This window comes from Polyodon spathula, chromosome 7 (assembly GCF_017654505.1).
Source record: "Polyodon spathula isolate WHYD16114869_AA chromosome 7, ASM1765450v1, whole genome shotgun sequence".
NCBI lineage: Eukaryota > Metazoa > Chordata > Actinopteri > Acipenseriformes > Polyodontidae > Polyodon > Polyodon spathula.
Window position 1 is genome coordinate 46,921,845 of NC_054540.1, and position 21,430 is coordinate 46,943,274.

Below are 21,430 nucleotides of genomic sequence, written 5' to 3' on the forward strand. Positions count from 1 at the left end.
CAGGACTGATAAAGGCAACAACAAAGGCAATCTAGCAACAGCAAACGTCGATGAGACTGTGAGGTGATGGGCTTATTGTATATAACGTTAGGTTATTACCATAACCCTGGTTCCCTGAAAGAGAATGACAACCATTACCGAATGGGAAAGAACCCTCTCTGACCGTCAATCACTGAGCATATATAAAAAAAGCTGCCCTATGAGGGCCCTGCTGTGAGGGGATGTCCCTCCCACCTCCTGTTGAAGAGGAACGTCCTCACAGTAACATATTGCCATTTTCTTTTGAAATCAGAGGTCAGCTGGGGACACAACCTCGAAGGGTAATGGTTGTCATTCTCTTTCAGGGAACCATGGTTATGATAATAACCTAACGTTCCCTTTCAATTTAATGACAACCATTACTGAATGGGAAGCTGTACCAAAGCTGCCACGGCGATAGCCTCAGAGCCCACATGACGCCTAAGGGCATGCTGCCTGCAACACCCTAGAGCCCAAAGAGGGTCTCGCACGGTTTGCAACATCAAGGCGGTAAAACGCGCAAATGCCTGACTACCTGTCCACGTAGCAGCATTGCATAACTCATCTAAGGAGGCACCATGAAAGAAAGCCCACGAAGTTGCCTGGCCCTTGGTAGAACGGCCCTTAATGTCCCCTGGTAATGGGGAGTCCGTCTGTTTATATGCCAAGCGTATCGCATCTGAAACCCAGTGCGCTAAACGTTGCTTCAATAGGGCCTGACCTCAAACAGCTGGTTGGACTGTCTCCAGGACGCCGTCCTATCCAGGTAACAACGCAGAGCCCGAACCGGGCATAGAGTGTGCTGTCTATGGTCCTCCTTTGACTTCTGCGGGGCAGGTCTGAAAGTCTGGAATGAGTGTACCACCTTTGGCAAAAAGGATGGATTTGTTCTTAATGTTACCCGCGAGTCATTTCCTGTGAAAGCCATGCATGTGTCATCAAAGGACAGCTCATGAAGCTCACTTACTCGTCTGGCAGATGTAATGGCTATTAAAAATGCCACCTTCAATGAAACAGAGCGCAGCTCTGCTGACTCCATGGGCTCGAATGGGGGACACATAAGGGCCCGCAGTACCAGTTTTAGATTCCACTTGGGGACAATACTTTTCATGGGAGGACGAAGCCTCCGAGCCCCTTCAAGAAACTGCACTGCCAAGAAATGTGCCCCAGGGGACTCTGAGTCAGTTTTGTCATGGAACACTGATATTGCTGCCAGGTATACCTTCAAAGTGGATGCTGATTTTCCTGTGTCAAACAAGTGTTGTAAGAAGGTTAATATTGTCTCAATAGGGCAGGTCACAGGATCGTGACCTTTGGCAAGGCACCAGTCTTGGAAAACTTTCCATTTATATGAGTACTGGGCTCTAGTGCTCAGCGCCCTAGCAGACTGTAGTGTTTCTACTACTGCATCTGGCAAACCTCGTCTGAATAGACGGCTCCGTTCAATGGTCAGACCCAGAGTTGGAGCTGGACTGGGTTCGGGTGCCATAATAGCCCCTCCGCTAGGTTCAGGAGGTCCATGCGCAACGGGAACTGCCACGACTGACCCGACAACATGTCGGAGAGGAGAGCAAACCAGGGGCGTCTTGGCCATCTGGGTGCAACCAGCAAATCCTGTGCTTTCTCCACCCTGATCCTCTCTAGTGTCAGGGGTAATAATGGTAGCGGAGGGAATGCACACAATAGCCCGTGCCCAGTGGTGAGCTAGAGCGTCTACTCCCAGGGGGCCCCTGTCTCTCTCCATAGAGAACAATGGGGTGCAATGAGTGGACTCGGCTGTGGCAGAGGTCGACTCTTGCAGGTTGAAACCTCTCCCAAATCTGTTTCACCACTTGAGGATGCAGCCTCCACTCCAAGCTGTCTGGAGCTCTTCTGGACAGGAGGTCTGCTGCCTTGTTGTCCACACCAAGGAGGTGAACTGCCCTGATGGAACGCAAGTTTCTGTGCGTCCAGGACAGGAGTGTACTGCGTGGTGAAGGCCCGGTGAGCGCAGTCCGCCTTGGTGATTTATGTAGGCTACCACTGTGGTATTGTCCGTCTGGACGAGCACACGTTTGTGCACTAATTGCTGGCGAAAATAGGATAACCCCAGGCTCACTGCTTGCAGCTCTTGGGCATTTATGTGCGCTTGCTGCCAATGTCCGTTCCACTGGCCTCATACCTCTTCCATTCCAGACCGTTCCCCAGCCCAGGCTGGAGGCATCTGTAGTGACCACTTCCCTTCTGTGGAGGGATCCGAGGCGTAGATTGCCGGGACAGAGCCACCACTCCAGTGTCTTCTGGCATTGTCTGGACACTTGCACCACCCGGTACCTATCTCGGACAGGGTGCACCTTGAACGTATTTCCCCAGGCTTGAAGCAGACGCATTCTCAGCAGCCCTAGTGGAAGGATTCTCGAGGCGGCTGCCATCAGCCCCAACAACCTTTGATATACTTTGATCTGTAGGAGTGCGTCCTCTCTGAATACTGAGAGTGTGGCCTCCAACGACCGAATCCTGTCTTCCGACAGTGAGGCAAGCATGCTCACAGAGTTCAGTTTGATCCCCAGGAACACTGTGGACTGAGACTATGACCTGTTTCAAGTGCGCCTCTGCGCGTGCTTTGGAATGTGCGCAAACTAACCAATCGTCCAGATAGTTTAGGATCCAAATACCCCGCAGCCTGAGTGGAGCCAGTGCTGCATCCATGCACTTTGAAAATGTGCGGGGTGCCAGCGAAAGGCCAAATGGCAGTACGCAGAATTCATACGTGTTGCCTTGAAAGGTGAAGTGCAGATATTTTCTGTGCATGGGACGGAGTGGTACCTGAAAGTAGGCGTCTTGCAGGTCGATCAATGTGAACCAGTCGCCCGGTTGGACGGACTGGAGGATACGCTGTGCTGTCAACGTGTTGAACTTCCTCTGTTTGAGGAACAAGTTGAGGACCCTGAGGTCCAGAATTGGTCTGAAACCGCCGTCCCTTTTGGGCACCAGGAAGCACCTGGAATGAAAGCCACTGAGGGCATTGCTTGAACTTACCAGGCGTACAGCGTTTTTCTGTTGAAGATTGGTGATCTCCTGTTGAAGGAGTATCGCTCTCGCTGGTTCGACAGTGGTGAGGAGTACAACCTTGAAGGGTGGCGGACCTATGCAGAATTGTAGAGCGTATCTGTGTCTCATAGTCGATAGCATCCAGGAGTCCTGGGTGCAGCCTTGCCATGGGTCACTCCCATTGGTCAGTCCAGTTGTGGGTGGGGGGTTGGTGGCAGCCGGGGCGCCTCAGGGGCAGTCTCTGTTGGGCTTGGGAGGGGACAGGTCTTTCTTAGGTCCAGCCGGAGAACTGGTTACCCGTGGCCTGCGGTGGTCCCTTGCCGCTGGTTCTGCCTCTGCCTGCTTGTCTTCTCTGGGGTGGAGGGCGGTGTTCAGACCCTTTTACCCCAGCAGGATGTGAATGCCACTTTGGGTGCTGACGGTAAGCCACAAGGCGCGAAAACTTGGAGGCGACCTCCGTGGCCTTGTGGGACCTCTCAAGCCTCATTCAATAGTTGCCCCAAATGTCTGCCCCGGTGTAATGGGGGCATCCAGTAGCGCCACCTTCTCGGTCTCCACGACCTTGGCTTGCATCAGCCACAAATGCAGGCGAGTGGCCACCATCGCCACCAGCGACCTCCCTGATGCCTGGCCTAACTCCCCCATTAGGTCACTCATCCCCTGTGTCTGCCTCTGTAACCCTTTCCTGCAGCCTCTCTGCTAATTGATTTTGGTAGAGCACCAGTATAGCCATGGCATTAGCTGCTCGGACTGACAGTGCTGCCGATGCGTACGCCTTTTTAAGCATCGCATCCGTCGTCCTGCAAGGCTTGGACGGACAGGTTGGGTCCTTATCCCCCTTGATGAAGGTGGAACCTTGCACCAATACCGTGACCGCGTCCTCGATAGTGGGAAATGTGCCTAAGCCCGCTTCTTGGGCTCCTGCAGTATGAAGCAGAGACTCTGTTGTTCTAGAGTGCGCTGAGGTCGGTGCCGATGTGTAGCGTGGTCGGTGCCGGGCTGTAGACGCCTCCGAAGATAGTCACCGGTGCCGAGTTAATCGGTGCTGGGATCGGTGTCGAGGAAAGTGCTGTCGGTGCTGAACAGTCGGTGCCGAATGGACCTGTTGGAAGGTCGGTGCCGATGGTAGGCACAGTCGGTGCCGGGCTATAGGTGGCAGCGAACATGTTTACACTGGTGCTGAGTCAATCGGGCCCAGGTAGGAGCTGTTTTTCTCAACCTCGCAAGTCGGCGGGAAAACTGCGGTCGATGCCGGGGTATGCAGCCGATTCAGTCGCCGTAGTCGCCGAGGGCAAGCGCAGCCGCGCTAGGAAAGCCCAAGGCTTGAGAGGGGCGCTAGGCCCGAGCTTCTTTTTTTTTTTGGTCGCTGTGATCGATTAAATCGGCGTAGAGGACGACGCCGTGAGCCAACGGAGTCTCCTTACAGCCAAACAACAGCTCCCCACATGGTATATCAACTACGTAAGGCCTTGTGTAGTGAAAAAGAGTAATGGCTGCTCACCAATCTCTCAAGAGTGGTCGAAACCTGCTCTAGTCAGTAAACTGTTGCGAGAATTAGACAAGAGCGCTCTTAGCAATGCTCGAGAGCATGATTTTACCGTGGAAAAAAATTAATTTGTCGGTAAAAAACAAACAAATCAGCCAAATTTGGTACAAGAAAGCATTCGCAACCTGTGACAGTGGAATGAGAGAGAAAATGGCGATATGTTACTGTGAGGATGTCCCTCTTCAACAGGAGGTGGGAGGGACCTCCACCTTACAGGAGGGCCCTGATAGAGCAACTTTTTTATATATGCTCAGTGATTGATGGTCTGAGTGGGCTCTTTCCCCTTTGGTAATGGTTGTCATTCAATTGAAAGGGAACACACAGTTAGTTAATTTCTGTCACAATGCAAGTGAGTCTGTATCGGCAATTTCAAAATGATGTTTATTTATTTAGTCATGTAGCAGACACTTTTACCAAAGCAACTTACAGAGACTTGGCGGGTTAACTCTTTTCATTAAGCTTCAGAGTGAAGTGTCCCATAGATATTTTTAAGTTAATCTAAAATATCATATTCTGCGCCTGACTTGCTGGCGTCAGCATCATGGCGGCTACATTTTGATAGTCCTTGGACTGAATTTAATAGAGTTGGATTTCCCCCATATGTAATGCTAAACCTTTTGACAGGAAAGAAGCCAATGTAAAGATGAGGACAATTTCAAGCTCCAGGTGAAATGACCCAAGAAGTGCAAGATGGTCTAAAAAGGCATGGCTGCAAATAGAGGTGCCTTTAATCTAGTGTAGTACCAGATTTCAAGTTTCAAACGAAAATACACACTTGCTTCAGTGTGTGTATGCAGAAGAGGAGCTGTGTAGCTCTTGCACACACATGGTGAGCTCTTTTAAGCAACCTTTGACATAATTTTAAAACCTGTTCCGAGGGCTTTCCAACAAAAAAGAATTCATTGACATAGGTCATGTACATAAGAGGCTGAGTAACCCCCCAGGTCCACATGAGCTGGACTGACCCAATAGAACCTTCTGTGCATTCTACTTTATTTGAAAGTGGATCTTGTTGACAGTTCAGTTGGCTTTAGTGGTAGGGACAACTCTCTTTCCTTTTGATATCTGCCTGCTGTTGGCATGTAGCTGTTACATACTGTATTCAAGTTTAGGAAGCTCAGGAAAATATATTCTCTTTATGAAGCTCTTGTTATAATTATCAATCATGGAAAACATACAAAAAACAAACACTATGTCTAAGGGACACTAAAGATACAGTCACTATGTGCCTGCAATTCTATGTATTTAGTCAAGAGCCAAATATAGCGATGCTACTAGCACCTGTAGTTTCAAAGATACACCTGCAGAGGGCACTGTCCTCCACACAATGACATTTCCCTCCACTATATAGTCATTTAAAGTGCTTCTGTAATGTGGAGGAACTCCCTACTTTAGGAATGTTATCGGGGATGAAATTTGTTCCAAGATCTCCCTGAACTAATAGAGGGAAATCATGAATTAACCCGTCAAAGGAATGGCCATTTGAGGCTGCTCTACTCTCAGTTCCAGTCAGTTTTCAGAGTTTGCTGACCAGTAACCACAGTACAGGTGGCCGTGATGACTGCACCCACCAAGCTTTATTTGAAAGAGAAAGTCGCTTCAGATTTCATTTTCATTCTTTTAACTCCCCCCAGGTGCTGTCAGTTTGGGAGCTGCCCTTCAGTTCTACTTGCCCATCATGAATACTTATAAGTTAGCTGAGGCTCGAGCAGTCAAAGTGTCTTGACAGTGCTGCACACACACATTTTCAAGCAGGGGCAAGTTTTTAATCCGGCCCTGAGAGAGAGCTTATTTTAGTGTCATCGCTTGAACACAACAACCACACATTCTATGAACGCGAGGGGTAATTAACTATAATAGCTTTGTGCGTGGGAATGCCAGCATTAATTTTTCCTCTCAGCTGTAACGGGCTCCTGACACAATTTCCAGTTGCCCCCCCCTCACCCAGCACTGTGTCTTTATAGAACTAAGAGCCATCTACTGATCTGACACATTGGATCAAAAATTAATTTGTTATGCTGGCAATACACTGCTATGTACTCTGGCTGATCTTGCATATGTCCAAGGCAGGCAACTGGAACCAATAAAGAGAGTCTCCTGAACTTGGAGTCAAAGCATCTGAACACTGACTTATCAAAAGATAAGAGTGCAATATTTGACTAATTGCAATAAGCAATGTGCAAAATGATGACAAACATCATAAAACAGCAGGGGGACAGTAAAAAAGAAAATACATGTGTAGCCTCATACTGTATAAGGAGCGCTTTTTGGTCTATTAACCGTTAGCAACAAACTTACTTACATGTCTACAGTGGTATGAGCTTGGACACCACAGGCAAAGGCTTGATTGGTTGAGCTCCATGGAGAGTGGCTAGCCGCTGAGATTCTTATGCTTTCATCAGCGCATCGGGAGGGTTGTATTTGGTGACTATGCTGTATTTCTATAGATAAATACATGCATAAACAGGTTAAAATGTTTTGAGGTTATTCACCTCTGTGCCCTTTGACTTCTTGGTATTTTTTTAATACTGAGTTTCATTTGCTCCTTGAATTGTTTGTTTTGATGTTGTGCGATAGGTTACATAAGATCGAGAAGTGTAGTTATTATCTCTGTAAGAGGATGACTTTTCAAACTGTTCTGGAAAGTGCCACATAATTAAATATTCCACAGTGACAGCCCATGGTTTTAAAGCACATTTCCAGAATCTAGAAAAATCTAGTAAGAATGGTACAATGACATCACAATTCTAGAAAATGAACATTCCATTCAATGCAAATAGCAGTAAAGGTAATCTTGAATCATAAGCGGCATATGAACTTGAGAAAGCCAAATGATATGCACATGTGCAGATTGACAATAACATGCTTAACAAGCATTCAGAAAACGCAGGCAGCATGTGGCATCCGGTTTAATAAGAGGAGAGTGACAGCGAGAACATGTCTGAGGAAAGAGCGTTTTTTCATTTTTGTTTTTAATTCAATCTTAGTGGTATGCTTGACTTGCAAAGGCAATGCTATTTTAAAAGTTGAATTGATAAAGCTTAAAAAATAAGACCAGTTCAAATTAGTATAGGGATGGAGTAGAATAACATAAAAATATTTTTAAATAATTGCTAATTCCTGGAATAAACTATTCCTGCCAATCTAGTAGCAAATCTCGACAAAATATTTTTAATGTGGCATAGAAACATCTTTTCAAGATCCATTTTATCATTTTGATGCACATTAAATGTAACTTTGACAGCAGTCAGTCCTGCAAACACAGTGACAGAGAAAATTCCTAGACCATTTCTTTGGCAGATCCGGTCTGTAATTCTGTGCTAATTCCAGTTGTGGGGTGTATTATTGGGACTATATTACAATGAAGATATGGAATGTGCTTTTTTAGGTTTTGTAGTTAATAGGTTTTGTAGTTAAAAATACTTTTTTTTCCCTTTGTTTACCTTGTGGTGAGTAGGGTTATCACTTGATGAGGTCTCAGACAGGTTATAAAGAAATACGGACTGTTCTTAGCCAATCACCTTTCAAATTTTGCCATTGACATTCCACACCGTCCTGTGGCAATCCTATTCCTCAACAATCAGACCATGTCCCTCCCTCTGAGGCTATGCAATGCATACTCCTACCACTAGGCTCCACTGTTGTTTTTCCCTCTTAGGTGTCAGCAGTGGTAAGAACAAAACTCCCTCACACTCGCACCCCGGGGTAAACCAGGGAGTAAGCCGACCGAGATGGACGGGCAGGAAGTAACAACTAGGGATGGGTCGGTGTACCGGTTTTCCTGGTTACCGCGGTTTAGGTACATTACGGTATTAATACTGTTGTTTTTATTCTAAACTGCAATTATCGTAATTCGGTTATACACCGATTAACGCATTTTTTTTCAACTGCAATCACCCTTCTTTTAAATCATGCGATCGTACTTGTAGCCTTAGCAAAGTGTCTGAGAAAGATCTTTTTGTGAACTGATACTGTATTTTGATAATGGTTTTGAAAGAAACTGTCAACCACACAGAACACAGGTTTCAATTGCTGCGTTCTGTTACCCAGAGCTTGCTGTGCCGGCTGTTCTTGGCTGCTGTCTTTCTGCATCACACACAGCTTTTAGAGAAACGCCTTCTTCAAACCTTGCGGAGTAGCACACATTTTCAACGTGCTATTATCGTTAAAATGACTGTGTTTCATTTATTATTTGCTGAAGCTACACATTTAAAATTAGAATTACAATGTTTACATCTGTATGAACTATTTGGGTTTACAGCATTATTATTTACTGTTGGATTTAGGATTACAAACCAAGTGGCAAAATCAGCAGATCAAAATGACACCTGGAATACTATATTTCAAATTCAAGAAAATACTATAACAATAAAAAAAGAAAAAAAAACATTCAGAAATAATCAAATGTAATATTAAAACCATATCTGTAACAATGAGAGGGAAGTTAAAAGCACAGTACAGTTGAGTGAACCTCTCAGGAAATTTTCCTTTGCCTTTGTATTTGCTTCAAAATAGGTTGCTATTTATTTGTAATTTCAACAGTGAACAAAAATATACTGACTCAATTCGGTTTTGAACTGCAGAGGAATGTTGTTTTTATATCCTACAGTAATGTTAAGTACCTTCCAGATTCTGTAGTACACAACCCTGAAATGTTTTGTTTTGTTACAAATTTATTGTGACACACAGTCCGTTTTGAATAAGGATAACTGCCAGTGCTCCTTGTTTCCAGTAACGGGCTGTACACTTACCAGAAATCTCGGTGGATGGCTAAAAAATCTATCAAAACTCAAGCACAACAGTGAATTTGGACTCCACGCCAGACTGCCACATAATCAGATTCAGAAGGCAGTAAAAATGTTTGACCTATGAGATTCCCCTGTGTTATTTGGAAAATTAATTCATAAATGTCACTGAATCACAATGTGACCTTTAGCAAACAACTTAACCTCTCTGTGCTTCGCTCTTCCCAGCTATTAAACTGGTCAGACAACACACCTCAAAGCTGCATATGTGGGAATAAAATGTGTACTCCTTATTATCCATTTTTGTTGTTGTTGTTGATTTTAAAAACTTGTTATTGTATTGTCATATAATAGTATCAAATGTACAATGGTGGAGCACAATACAAACATCATGTTTTGTAATACAGTTTCAGACAGTACATTGCTTATGAATCACCCTGTGTAACCCCACATATCCTTTACAAAACTATATCAGTGAATCATCCTGGAATGCTGGGAGAGTCATTATTTGTTTCCTTGTATGGAATTAATTTTGTAGCTGGTTTCTTGAGACTGCTTTTGCTATCATCGTGCTTCTCTCATTGTTTAGAACGCTGTGGGGGATACAATTACCTGTGGTTACTTTGGAAAGGTGTGACCCTGTCTACCCCAGTTACAGAGCCAATAATCCATAAAATTATGTTTAACAAGAGAATACATGCAGCCCACATTCAAAGGACAGGTGATACAAAAGCTGTCAATTTTGTAATTCTTTCATAAATAGAAAGTTTAATAAAGTCAGAGTCTCACTTAAACTATAGCGTCATAATGGAGAATAACAACCAGAAAATATGAAGTATGAATACTCTCTCTTCCACAGCGGGAGAACAAATAACAATTACTTGTATTGCATTTTCATTGCCCATTAACAAGTTTCCATAAACACTCCGGATTACTGATTCATATTATTCGTGTTGAATGATGAGGGACTGTGTGCAAAGTTACCAAGGTAAATCACATACACGCTCTACCAGCACTTTAAAGGAACGGGTAGTCAAGGGTTTCAAGTCCATTTCTCAGCTTAAATTGGTTCTCTTTATTGTTGTGCTGAAAATGTTTCAGTTTGTCACTTGTTTCAATTTGAAGTCTGGATTTTTCACACCTTTAAAAATTTTAAACAGCTGCTTCCTGGTTCCTAATCATCACATCCTGTGCTGTAGGTCATGTGGTAAAATTGCAGCTATGCCAGTGGAGCAAGACTTCCCTACTGCACAAAAAGATGGTTAGGTACCAGAAGCGGAACCCTTTAAATGATAGCACAACTGCTGGCACTAATAAATAGTAAGATATTTTGAGGGCTAAATTATTCAGCTACTGTTAATTGTACTTTACACTGATAGATACCAAGGTTATATTTTATATCCAACTACATTTAGTCATATTCAACAACTTTCCATCAACTCATTCATTTAAATAGCTGTGGGGACTTGTGCTAAATAATTGGACTTGCAGCACAGGCAATAAATACAGTAATTACATGCAATTTATAGATGGTGCTTAGAGTTTGTTATTTCAGTTCCTACTTAATTGCCATTGAAGATCATTAGGGTCATGAACAGCCAGCCCATTTTGGTGCCTTGCAAAGTTGGTCTTTGAGCCGATACGGCAAATGTCACAGGTGACAAACTGTGGTGTTTGTGTTGTTGTAATTTTGTTTCTCACTATGTGCACTGTGGACTGTTTTGTTGAATCTGCTGCACTGAAACCCTTGTTTTTATTTTGAGCGCACTATCTCTGCTACCCCACTGCACTTTCACTAGCACTGTTGATTAGGTCCTGCCTTAAGCATACTGCATGACTGGTGATTGGGTGAGCAAGGGGAAGGGGTTGTATAAAGGGGGTGGCTAGAGAACCAGGAAGGGGAAGCACCAGGGAGAGTCTTGGAGGCATGGAAGGACGCTTCTCTGAGTAAATGATATTTGGAAGAAGGATATAAGACTGTCGGTGTGGAATATGAATGGGAGCTTTGTAAACTTTGGATCTTTTTTTTTTTTTTGGATACTGGGACTTCATCGGAGCACAGATAATACAGCCATTTGTTTTGGGACTTTGTTTTCTTTGTGGTTGGATTGGGACTGTGTTGCATTTATTTTTGCCACATTTTTTTCTTTTTGGCTGTATTACCTCTCTCCTAGTCTGTATACTGCACCTTATAGATACTGACGGTTTTATGTAAAAGGGTTGTTTTTAAATGAATTCCTATTGATTGGATACAAATGTTGAAACTATTTGGAGGCCGCACCACGGGCTATGTTGCAGTAGCCCCAGTATTATCTTTTTGTGTGTGGCTCCTTGTTGTGTTGTGTGTTCCCTCTTCGTGCTGCCCTCTGAGATTTGTGGACCGGTGGGACGAGGCTGCCACCTGGGAGGAGGAAGGAGAGAGATAGTGGCAGGTAATGGTGGACTACTTATCGGGATGAACACAGCAGGCTCGGTTTGGGCGATACGGTACTGGGAACCTGAAAACACACAAGCAAGGGTGATAGTATTCTGATTACAGTCATTGTGCGATTTCATATTAAACGTGTACAACTGGGAGGAGTCTTGCAGCTACTTACCGTATGCATTGCAGGGGTTCCAATTGGCTAATTCTGTGTCTGCACCTACTAATCGCCTTAGAGGTAGGATTGAGGATGGGCCATATCGTACCAGCCTGGATTTGAGAAGGGGTGATCAAGGGGACCTGATGTGCGGCCAGAGTGGCCATATTAGGTGAAACTGTGGCCAGTACCAACCCCAGGATGCTCCTTTAAACGAGAACTCCCAGCCACGGTAGGGCACGTGGATGGGAGGATGGACCAGGTACAGGGGTCCAGGGAAGAGCCCATGTTGTTTGGGGAATGTCTGGGGGTGGTGGTACAGGGTGAAGATGCCCTGCCTACTGGACACAGGGTCACAGGTAACATGGTTTAGCAGTTCCTTCCTTCAGAAGTGGTCTGGAGGAGGAGCGATGAAGGAGGCGATGGACTTTTCTTGGCTGAATCTACGCACCGCGAATGGACTGGAGATTCCCTATGTCGGGTATATAGTTTTGGATATGGTCATTAGGGGGGTGAGGGTCCCCAGTAGGGGAGTGATCATTGTGGAGGATGACAATATTAGCTCAGAACGGGGGATTCTGGGAATAAATGTAATGACCCACTGCTGGGAAAAGATCTTTAGGGGGAAAATTACGAAGTTTTGAAGCAGCTGTGTCGGCTAGAGCCCGGGGGGAATGGGAGAAGGCGTTTGCGGTCTGCAGGAGGGTCGAGAGAGAAGAGGCCCCTGATGGGAAGGTAGGGACGGCTTGGTTGACTAAGGAGGGGGTGCGGGGGGGGGTTCCTTCTGGGGAGATACCTTGCAAAAGGGGTATAGGGGACTTGATGAACAGAGCAGAGGTCTGAGGAAGAAAACAATGGAGTGCCGTCAGGAATGTGCAGAGGCCCAGCTATGAGAGCAGAGATCTGCAATAGAGAACGGAGGACTACCATCAGTAGAGTGCTGTGGTCTGCTGCAGAGAGTAGGGATCTGCTGAATGCAGTAGATATTGGTCTTTCAATGTTAAGGCAGATTTAGATGGAGCCAGAGATGGAGCTGCTTTTGGGCAGAGATGCAGAGATCTGAGACCGTTGCAGAACCAGAGAGGATGAAGAATGTGTTGCTCCGAGGCATCTGCAAAACCTATTGATTGGTCGGGAGCAGTTTATTGTCTATAGGGGGTAGGAGGACATTGACTGGAATGTTGATAAATCGTACGACATGGTTGCATGACTGACTAGCGGCTCTCGTTGATGAAATGTTGACTTTGAAGCTCGTCGGATAGGAGAAGCAGCACCAAATGAGGAAACACGAATATGGGAACAGGAATAAATCACAGGAATGGATGCGTGATGCAGGGAAGATACTGAGCATCTCAAAAACAGCTGAGTAAGGTTGCTTCATGACCAGGTCCTTGAAGTTAGAAAAGTTGAAATTGGAGAACGTCAGTTACTACAAGGTTGAGGAGAAGAGGGACTCCTGCGAATCCCTCTGAGTGACAAGAAACTGCAGGAATGTACCGAAAAGCTGGAGCGTGCGAGCTTCACAGGGATCGCAAACCAGCTTAGAGACTGTGTGAAATTTGTGGTGTTACACTGCCATCTAGTGGTTATGATTAGAATTAACCATTGGCTTGAGTGAAGCCGGGTAGAATATTTGGTTATTGTGATTAAAATCCTTGTCGGTGTAAAACAACAATTGCGTATTCTTTTAAATTTGAATATCTTCGTTACATGTTTTAGGACAGTTAGTCATGTATATAAATACGTTAACACAGTATTTAGATTACACAATTCGGCGGGTTGAACAAGCCCTTGCAGATTGTGAAAGCGCAGCAGCAAGCCAGACGACGATGATTGCAGTACTGAGGCACAGAGCTCGCAGTGCAGATGAAGCTGCCTGGTCACCATGGCTACTTACCACTCCCTGCAGTCACGCAATGAGGGCGTTGAGAGGCACCGGTGGAAAAGTTGCAGAACAGCAGTGTTGTTGGAGCTTGTCGTGATCAGTCGAAAGCACAAGCCGCAACACGCTGATACGGAGCATGAAACTGAATGGACAGGTCCATAAAACGTTGAATGTAGCTAATAGAAATCCAGTCAGGATCTTCTGAAGGAATGGTAGTTTGTGCTGGCTCTGGGAGCGGAGGAGGGTTGCTTGATTGCAAGTGAAGAGTAAAGAAATGTTCAGCTGACAGATCTTCGTGGTGGATTGAAAAGATGAATTATGGCAAGGCAAACGCTGACGACAGGAATGTCAATGTCTTGTTGAAGGAGCTTTAGAGGTTTTAGTGGAGGGCCAGTCTGTCTAATAAAGATGTGGACGACTTGAGAATTGAAGCTGCGGTTTGGACGGTGCTGTTGCTGCTGGAGGCTGGAAAGAGCAGGAAAGACTAACGCTGGAGCTCCTACAGCCGAACGGAGAAGCTGAATGATGAGAAGCAGCACCGGAACAGGTAGGAAAATATCTGATAATATCTTGGGAGCGCTGCGCAGAGAAATGACCTCCAGTGAAAGGCAACGAAGTGTAGATTAACAGTGAAGCACGAAAAGACGGCGTCTGAGCGTTTGCTACAAAAATGAAACACTAGACAGCGAAGGTGCAAGTGATCAGGGCTTAAATAGAAAATAGGTACTAATTGACAGGAAATTGGAAGCCCCCTGCTGCACGCCTCCTGAACTACACAAGCTAACATTTCAATTATATGTGAATGTGTTACAATTAATTCATTTAGCTCCATGAAAGGAAAATGCAACTGGAATTATACTCTACGGTTCCTTGAAGCTTAGACTTTTGGTCCGCTGGTTTGGAAACTCAATCTGTTGAAGTGTCCAGTACAAAACTCTCCTCTCTGCATCGAAGTCTTCAGTCCCACGTTGGCTCAAAACTTGGCAACAAGGTTTCAATTCTTGATATAATCAACAAACAGCTGTAACAAAGTCTCCAGTCCTCACAGATAGCAGGGCACAGTTTCTTTTGAATACTGTGTCTTCTCGCTGGGCCTCGGTCTTGTTGCTTGCAGCAGTTGCCCTACTTGCAGCTTGTTTTCCTCATCTTGGTTCCATTCTCACTACTGTGCCAGCTATGCTTTCACAAGAAAGTCTCTGAAGTGGTGTTCTTTTGGCTGCTGGAAGTAGCAATTGTGAACAGTGCTATCCTGTTCAATTTGATGAAGGTGGAATCAAGACAGCTACCTTTGTACTTGCACTGCTTTGTTGCTTTGTTTTAAGCAAATAAATTCACTTTATTTCAATTTGAACAGCACGCGGTCTGAAATTTTATTATGTTCACAAAAATTAATTGGACCGAACCAGCCTGACATCTGCAAAATAAATGGACTGCAAAGGACTAATATTCCTAGACGATGTAATTGTTTAATGCCCTAGTTTCGATACTCACCTTCATCTAGAAAAGGTCTTTTGGAAGTTGGCACAATACAGACTGAAATTACAACGGAAGAAGTGTAAACTGTTCCAGCGATAGGTCCGATACCTGGGGCACCGGGTGAGCCATGCAGGAGTACCTTGCTGATGGGGACTGCCACGTTAGGGAAGAAAACGGCGGCTATAGACTGGATCCCGCATTGCCAGGCGGCTTTCGAGGAGATGAAGACAGCTTTAATGTGTGCCACGATTTTAACATATGCCAATTTTACCCTGCCCTTCCGATTATATACAGATGCCAGTTTGGATGGTTTGGGGGCTGTACTGTCCCAGGTTCAGGAGGGATGAGAGCGAGTAATCGCCTATGCCAGCCGGAGTCTTCACCCAACGGAGAAAAAATGATAGCAACTATAGGTCATTTAAACTGGAACTGTTGGCACTAAAATGGGCTGTGATGGAGAAATTTAAAGATTGTTTTTGGGGAGTGGAATTTATCATGTTTACTAACAATAACCCCCTTGTTCATTTAGATACAGCCCGGCTGGGTGTGACGGAGCAACATTGGGCGGCACAACTGGCGAACTTAATGTTTGATCTAAAATATCGCCCAGGCACGACCAATCAGAACACAGATGTCCTTTCTAGGTTGACGGGGGAACGGGTGATCCAGGCTTCCCTTGGCCAAGTGGAACCCATGGAAGGAGAGACTGTGGAATTCCCATGGAAGAACTGACAACAGTAGGACCCTGCCATTCAGACTGTACGGACCTAGTGGATTCAGAGGATCTTACTTCAAACCCTTGTCTGGGGCAATGTGCTGCCTGAAGCTTGAAGGTTTTTACACAAGTGAAGTAAGCTGTGCATCGAGGCAGATATATTGGTGTGGAAGGAAGTGGAAGCAGGGATCGGGAACCACGGACCCAGATTGTGATCCCCAGGAGCCAAGGTCGCAAAGCGTGGGAGAATTATTATGCGACCTGTGGGCATGCGGCCAGTGCAAAGACCTTATCTATCTTAAGATGGGGATTTTATTGGTATCGTATGGGAGAAGATGCCAATAAGTGGACGGTGGAGTGCCCCCGGTGTATCTGCAACAAGCCACGGCTGGAGGTGAGAGCCCCCCTTGCCTCTATTGTAACGTCTTACCCCATGGAAATTGTGGCTATCGATTACTTGGCTTTGGGCTGCCCTGGAGACACTCACCCTTACATGTCATGGTAGACATTTTCTCGAAATTTGCTTGGGCCGTGCCTACAAGGGATCAGATGGCCCAGACTATGATTTAGGCCTCGTGGAAAGCGGTAATCCAGCCATTTGGTTGCCCAGAACGCATCCATTCCGATCGCGGGGCTGCTTTTGAATCAGAATTGGTACAGGGCCTGAGCAGGCAGTATGGGTTCCGGAAGAGTCGCACTACACCCTACCATCCACAAGGGAATGGGGCATGTGAGAGGCTGAACCAGACTATTCTGTCTTTGTTGGCCTCTCTCAGTGAGGATGAGCAGGATTTCTGGGTAGATAGATTACCAGAGCTTGTCCATGTCTATAACAACACCATACATGAAAGAACTGGACTGACCCTGTTTTATGTGATGTATGGATGGCACGCCTGCGTCCCAGTGGATTTGGCGACAGGGACAATCCCAATGGGGAGCCAACAAACTTTGCCAGGGTGGGTGCAGTCCCACCATCGAATATTGGAACAAGTTTATGGAGTGGTAAGAGAAAATGCACAGAGGCAACAGTGACGAGATGGAGAGCGGTATGACCGTCAGACCCAAAATGCACCCTTGCTGCCTGGGGAGCATGTCCAAGTTAGGGGTTGACACCCCATTGGGGCTGTAACCCTTTTGTGATTGTTGTGCCCTTAGGTCCCAGAAGTCCCATGTAGCAGATACAGCTTGAACAACAGGACAGCCCAGAGAAGACCATTCATAGGAACAATCTTAGGGCATGTTCTTGTACCACGACCTCGCAAGCAGCCCCCAAAGAGATTCCACAACCCCAACCAGTACACTTAGAACCGAGAGGATTACTAGATATGAGACCTTTCTTTATGCCTGTACAGTTGCCTGCACCTGTGACCCAACAAATGCCTGAGGTACCTTGAGATGTAGAATCAGAGGAAAATTGAGGAAATGCCCCTACTAGAGGGAGAGTTAGAAAGGGAGCTAGTGCCAGAGTTGAAAATGGAGCCCAAACCCAAGATTCAGCCAGTGGACCAGTTGAGGGGGTCCCAGAGAGCCACTAGAGGGGTAGCCCCCACATGTTATAGGGATTAGTTGATAGCTATATTTTAGTTTTGTCAGGAAAGACAAATAAGAACATAAGAAAGTTTACAAATGAAAGGAAGCCATTCGGCCCATCTTGCTCGTTTGGTTGTTAGTAGATTATTGATCCCAAAATCTCATCAAGCAGCTTCTTGAAGGATCCCAGGGTGTCAGCTTCAACAACATTACTGGGGAGTTGATTCCAGACCCTCACAATTCTCTGTGTAAAAAAGTGCCTCCTATTTTCTGTTCTGAATGCCCCTTTGTCTAATCTCCATTTGTGACCCCTGGTCCTTGTTTCTTTTTTCAGGTCAAAAAAGTCCCTTGGGTCGACATTGTCAATACCTTTTAGAATTTTGAATGCTTGAATTAGGTCGCCACGTAGTCTTCTTTGTTCAAGACTGAACAGATTCAATTCTTTTAGCCTGTCTGCATATGACATGCCTTTTAAGCCCAGAATAATTCTGGTCGCTCTTCTTTGCACTCTTTCTAGAGCAGCAATATCTTTTTTATAGCGAGGTGACCAGAACTGAACACAATATTCAAGATGAGGTCTTATTAGTGCATTGTACAGTTTTAACATTACTTCCCTTGATTTAAATTCAACACTTTTCACAATGTATCCGAGCATCTTGTTAGCCTTTTTTATAGCTTCCCCACATTGTCTAGATGAAGACATTTCTGAGTCAACAAAAACTCCTAGGTCTTTTTCATAGATTCCTTCTCCAATTTCAGTATCTCCCATATGATATTTATAATGTACATTTTTATTTCCTGCGTGCAGTACCTTACACTTTTCTCTATTAAATGTAATTTGCCATGTGTCTGCCCAGTTCTGAATCTTGTCTAGATCATTTTGAATGACCTTTGCTGCTGCAACAGTGTTTGCCACTCCTCCTATTTTTGTGTCATCTGCAAATTTAACAAGTTTGCTTACTATACCAGAATCTAAATCATTAATGTAGATTAGGAATAGCAGAGGACCTAATACTGATCCCTGTGGTACACCACTGGTTACCACACTCCATTCTGAGGTTTTTCCTCTAATCAGTACTTTCTGTTTTCTACATGTTAACCACTCCCTAATCCATGTACATGTGTTTCCTTGAATCCCAACTGCGTTCAGTTTGAGAATTAATCTTTTGTGCGGGACTTTGTCAAAAGCTTTCTGGAAATCTAAATAAACCATGTCATATGCTTTGCAATTATCCATTATCGATGTTGCATCCTCAAAAAAATCAAGCAAGTTAGTTAAACACGATCTCCCTTTCCTAAAACCATGTTGACTGTCTCCCAGGACCCTGTTACCATATAGGTAATTTTCCATTTTGGATCTTATTATAGTTTCCATAAGTTTGCATATAATAGAAGTCAGGCTTACTGGTCTGTAGTTACCTGGTTCAGTTTTTTTTCCCTTTTTGTGGATCGGTATTACATTTGCAATTTTCCAGTCTGTCGATACAATCCCTGTGTCAAGAGACTGTTGCATGATCTTGGTTAGCGGTTTGTAAATAACTTCTTTCATTTCTTTGAGTACTATTGGGAGGATCTCATCCGGCCCAGGGGATTTGTTTATTTTAAGAGCTCCTAGTCCCTTTAACACTTCTGCCTCGGTTATGCTAAAGTTATTTAAAACTGGATAGGAACTGGATGACATGTGGGGCATGTTGTCAGTATCTTCCTTTGTAAAAACTTGTGAAAAGTAATCATTTAATATATTTGCTATTTTTTTTTTCTTCATCTACGATTTTGCCATTTGTATCTCTTAAACATTTAACCTCCTCTTTGAATGTTCTCTTGCTGTTGTAATATTGGAAAAACATTTTGGAATTGGTTTTAGCCCCCTTAGCAATGTTCATTTCTATTTCTCTCTTGGCCTTTCTAACTTCCTTTTTGACCTGCGTTTGCAGTTCCGTGTACTCTTTCTGTGTACTTTCTTTTTGGTCCTTTTTTAATGCTCTATAAAGTGCCTTTTTTCGCTGAATATTTTTTTAAATTGATCTATTAAACCATTTTGGCAATTTAGTTTTACATTTAGATTTGTCTACTTTAGGGATGTAATTGTTTTGCGTCTCTAGTACTACATTTTTGAAGAACAACCATCCTTTTTCTGTGGGTGTTTTCTCTATTTTACTCCAATCTACTTATGTTAGTCTCTGTTTCATACCTTCATAGTTTGCTTTTCTAAAATTGTAAACCTTAGCTTTAGTCTTTACTTTTGGGGTTTTAAAAAACACTTCAAATGAGACCATGTTGTGGTCTGAGTTTGCCAGTGGTTCTCTGACCTCTGTTTTAGTTATTCTGTCTTCGTTATTTGAAAAGACTAAATCAAGGCATGCCTCCCCTCTAGTCGGTGCCTTGACAAATTGTGTTAGGAAGCAGTCATTTGTCATTTCCACCATTTCAATTTCATCCTTCGTGCTACCCATCGGGTTTTCCCATTTTATATGAGGGAAGTTGAAATCCCCCATTAGTATGGCTTCTCCTTTGCTACATGCATTTCTAATGTCATTGTATAACAGATTATTTTGCTCACCGTCTGAATCTGGCGGTCTATAGCATGCTCCTATTATTATGCCCTTTTGAATTTTTGTCCGTTATTCTGACCCATATTGATTTGGCTTTATTTTCTTTGTCCAGGTTTAACCCCTGGGCTTCAAGACTGTTTCTTATGTATAGTGCTACCCCTCCTCCTCTTCTGTCCTGCCTGTCTTTCCTATACAGTGTATACCCACAAATATTATATTCATCCCCATCACTCTCAGACAACCACGTTTCAGTAACACCTATCACACCATAGTTACTTGTTAGTGCAGTAGCTTCAAGTTCTAGAATTTTGTTTCTGATACTTCTAGCATTTAGATAAATACATTTATGGTTGTCTTACCTGAGTTGTTGTCCTTGTTTTGATGCGGTCTCCCTTCTGTTTTTTTGTTGATTTCTCCCCCCTTCCTTTCTAGTTTAGATGCTTCTGAACCTGCTCGAGGATTTTTTCTCCAAGTAGACTGGTTCCCTTGTTATTTAAGTGCAGTCCGTCCCGTCTATACAGATAGTCCTCATTGTAGAATGTGGTCCAATGATCAAGATAGGTGAAGCCTTCCCGTGTGCACCACGTCTTCAGCCATGCGTTTTGATTAATTATTTCCAGCTGTCCATATGTTCCTTTGCAAGGTGCCGGTAGTATACCAGAAAATACCACAGTTTTGGTTTTCTCTTTTAATTTCCTTCCTAGCTCTCTGAATTTGTTTTGCAGGGATTTTGGTCTGTCTCTTCCAATGTTGTTTGTACCGATGTGGACGATTACTACTGGGCCATCTCCTGTTTGTTCTAGGAGCATGTCCGAGACTCCCGTAAGGCAGCACACTGTTGTAGGGTAGGGGTGTCCAAACAACGAATTGAACTTGCTGTGTTTCTCAATATAGAGTCCCCAACAATCATGACCTCCCTTTTTTTTGCTGTCTGGTCACCACTGTCAATAGGATCCTGGATGTTGTTCCTTTCATTCTCTTGTTGTTGGTTCTGCTCATCAAAATTCTGAAGTGACTCAAATTTGTTGGTTGTTTTGATTTCTGGTGGTTGTGTTTGACGAAGTTTCTTTTTTTCCCTGCTTCTGCCTACCTGAACCCAGCTGTTCTGACCTTCTATCTCCCTGGTGGCTTTCAGTCTGTTAGGGGTGATGCAGACGTCCATGAATTGTGGGTGTGCCAGTTCCTCAAGATCCTGTTGCTGTCGCACTTCTTCCAGCTCCATTTCTAGCATACTTACTAATTTATGCAAGTCCTGGATCGCGCGGCACTTTACGCACACTTGGTTTAGCTCCGCTGGGTTTTCTCGGATTTCCCACATCAAGCAGGTGTCACAGATTACTGGCTTGAAGACCAT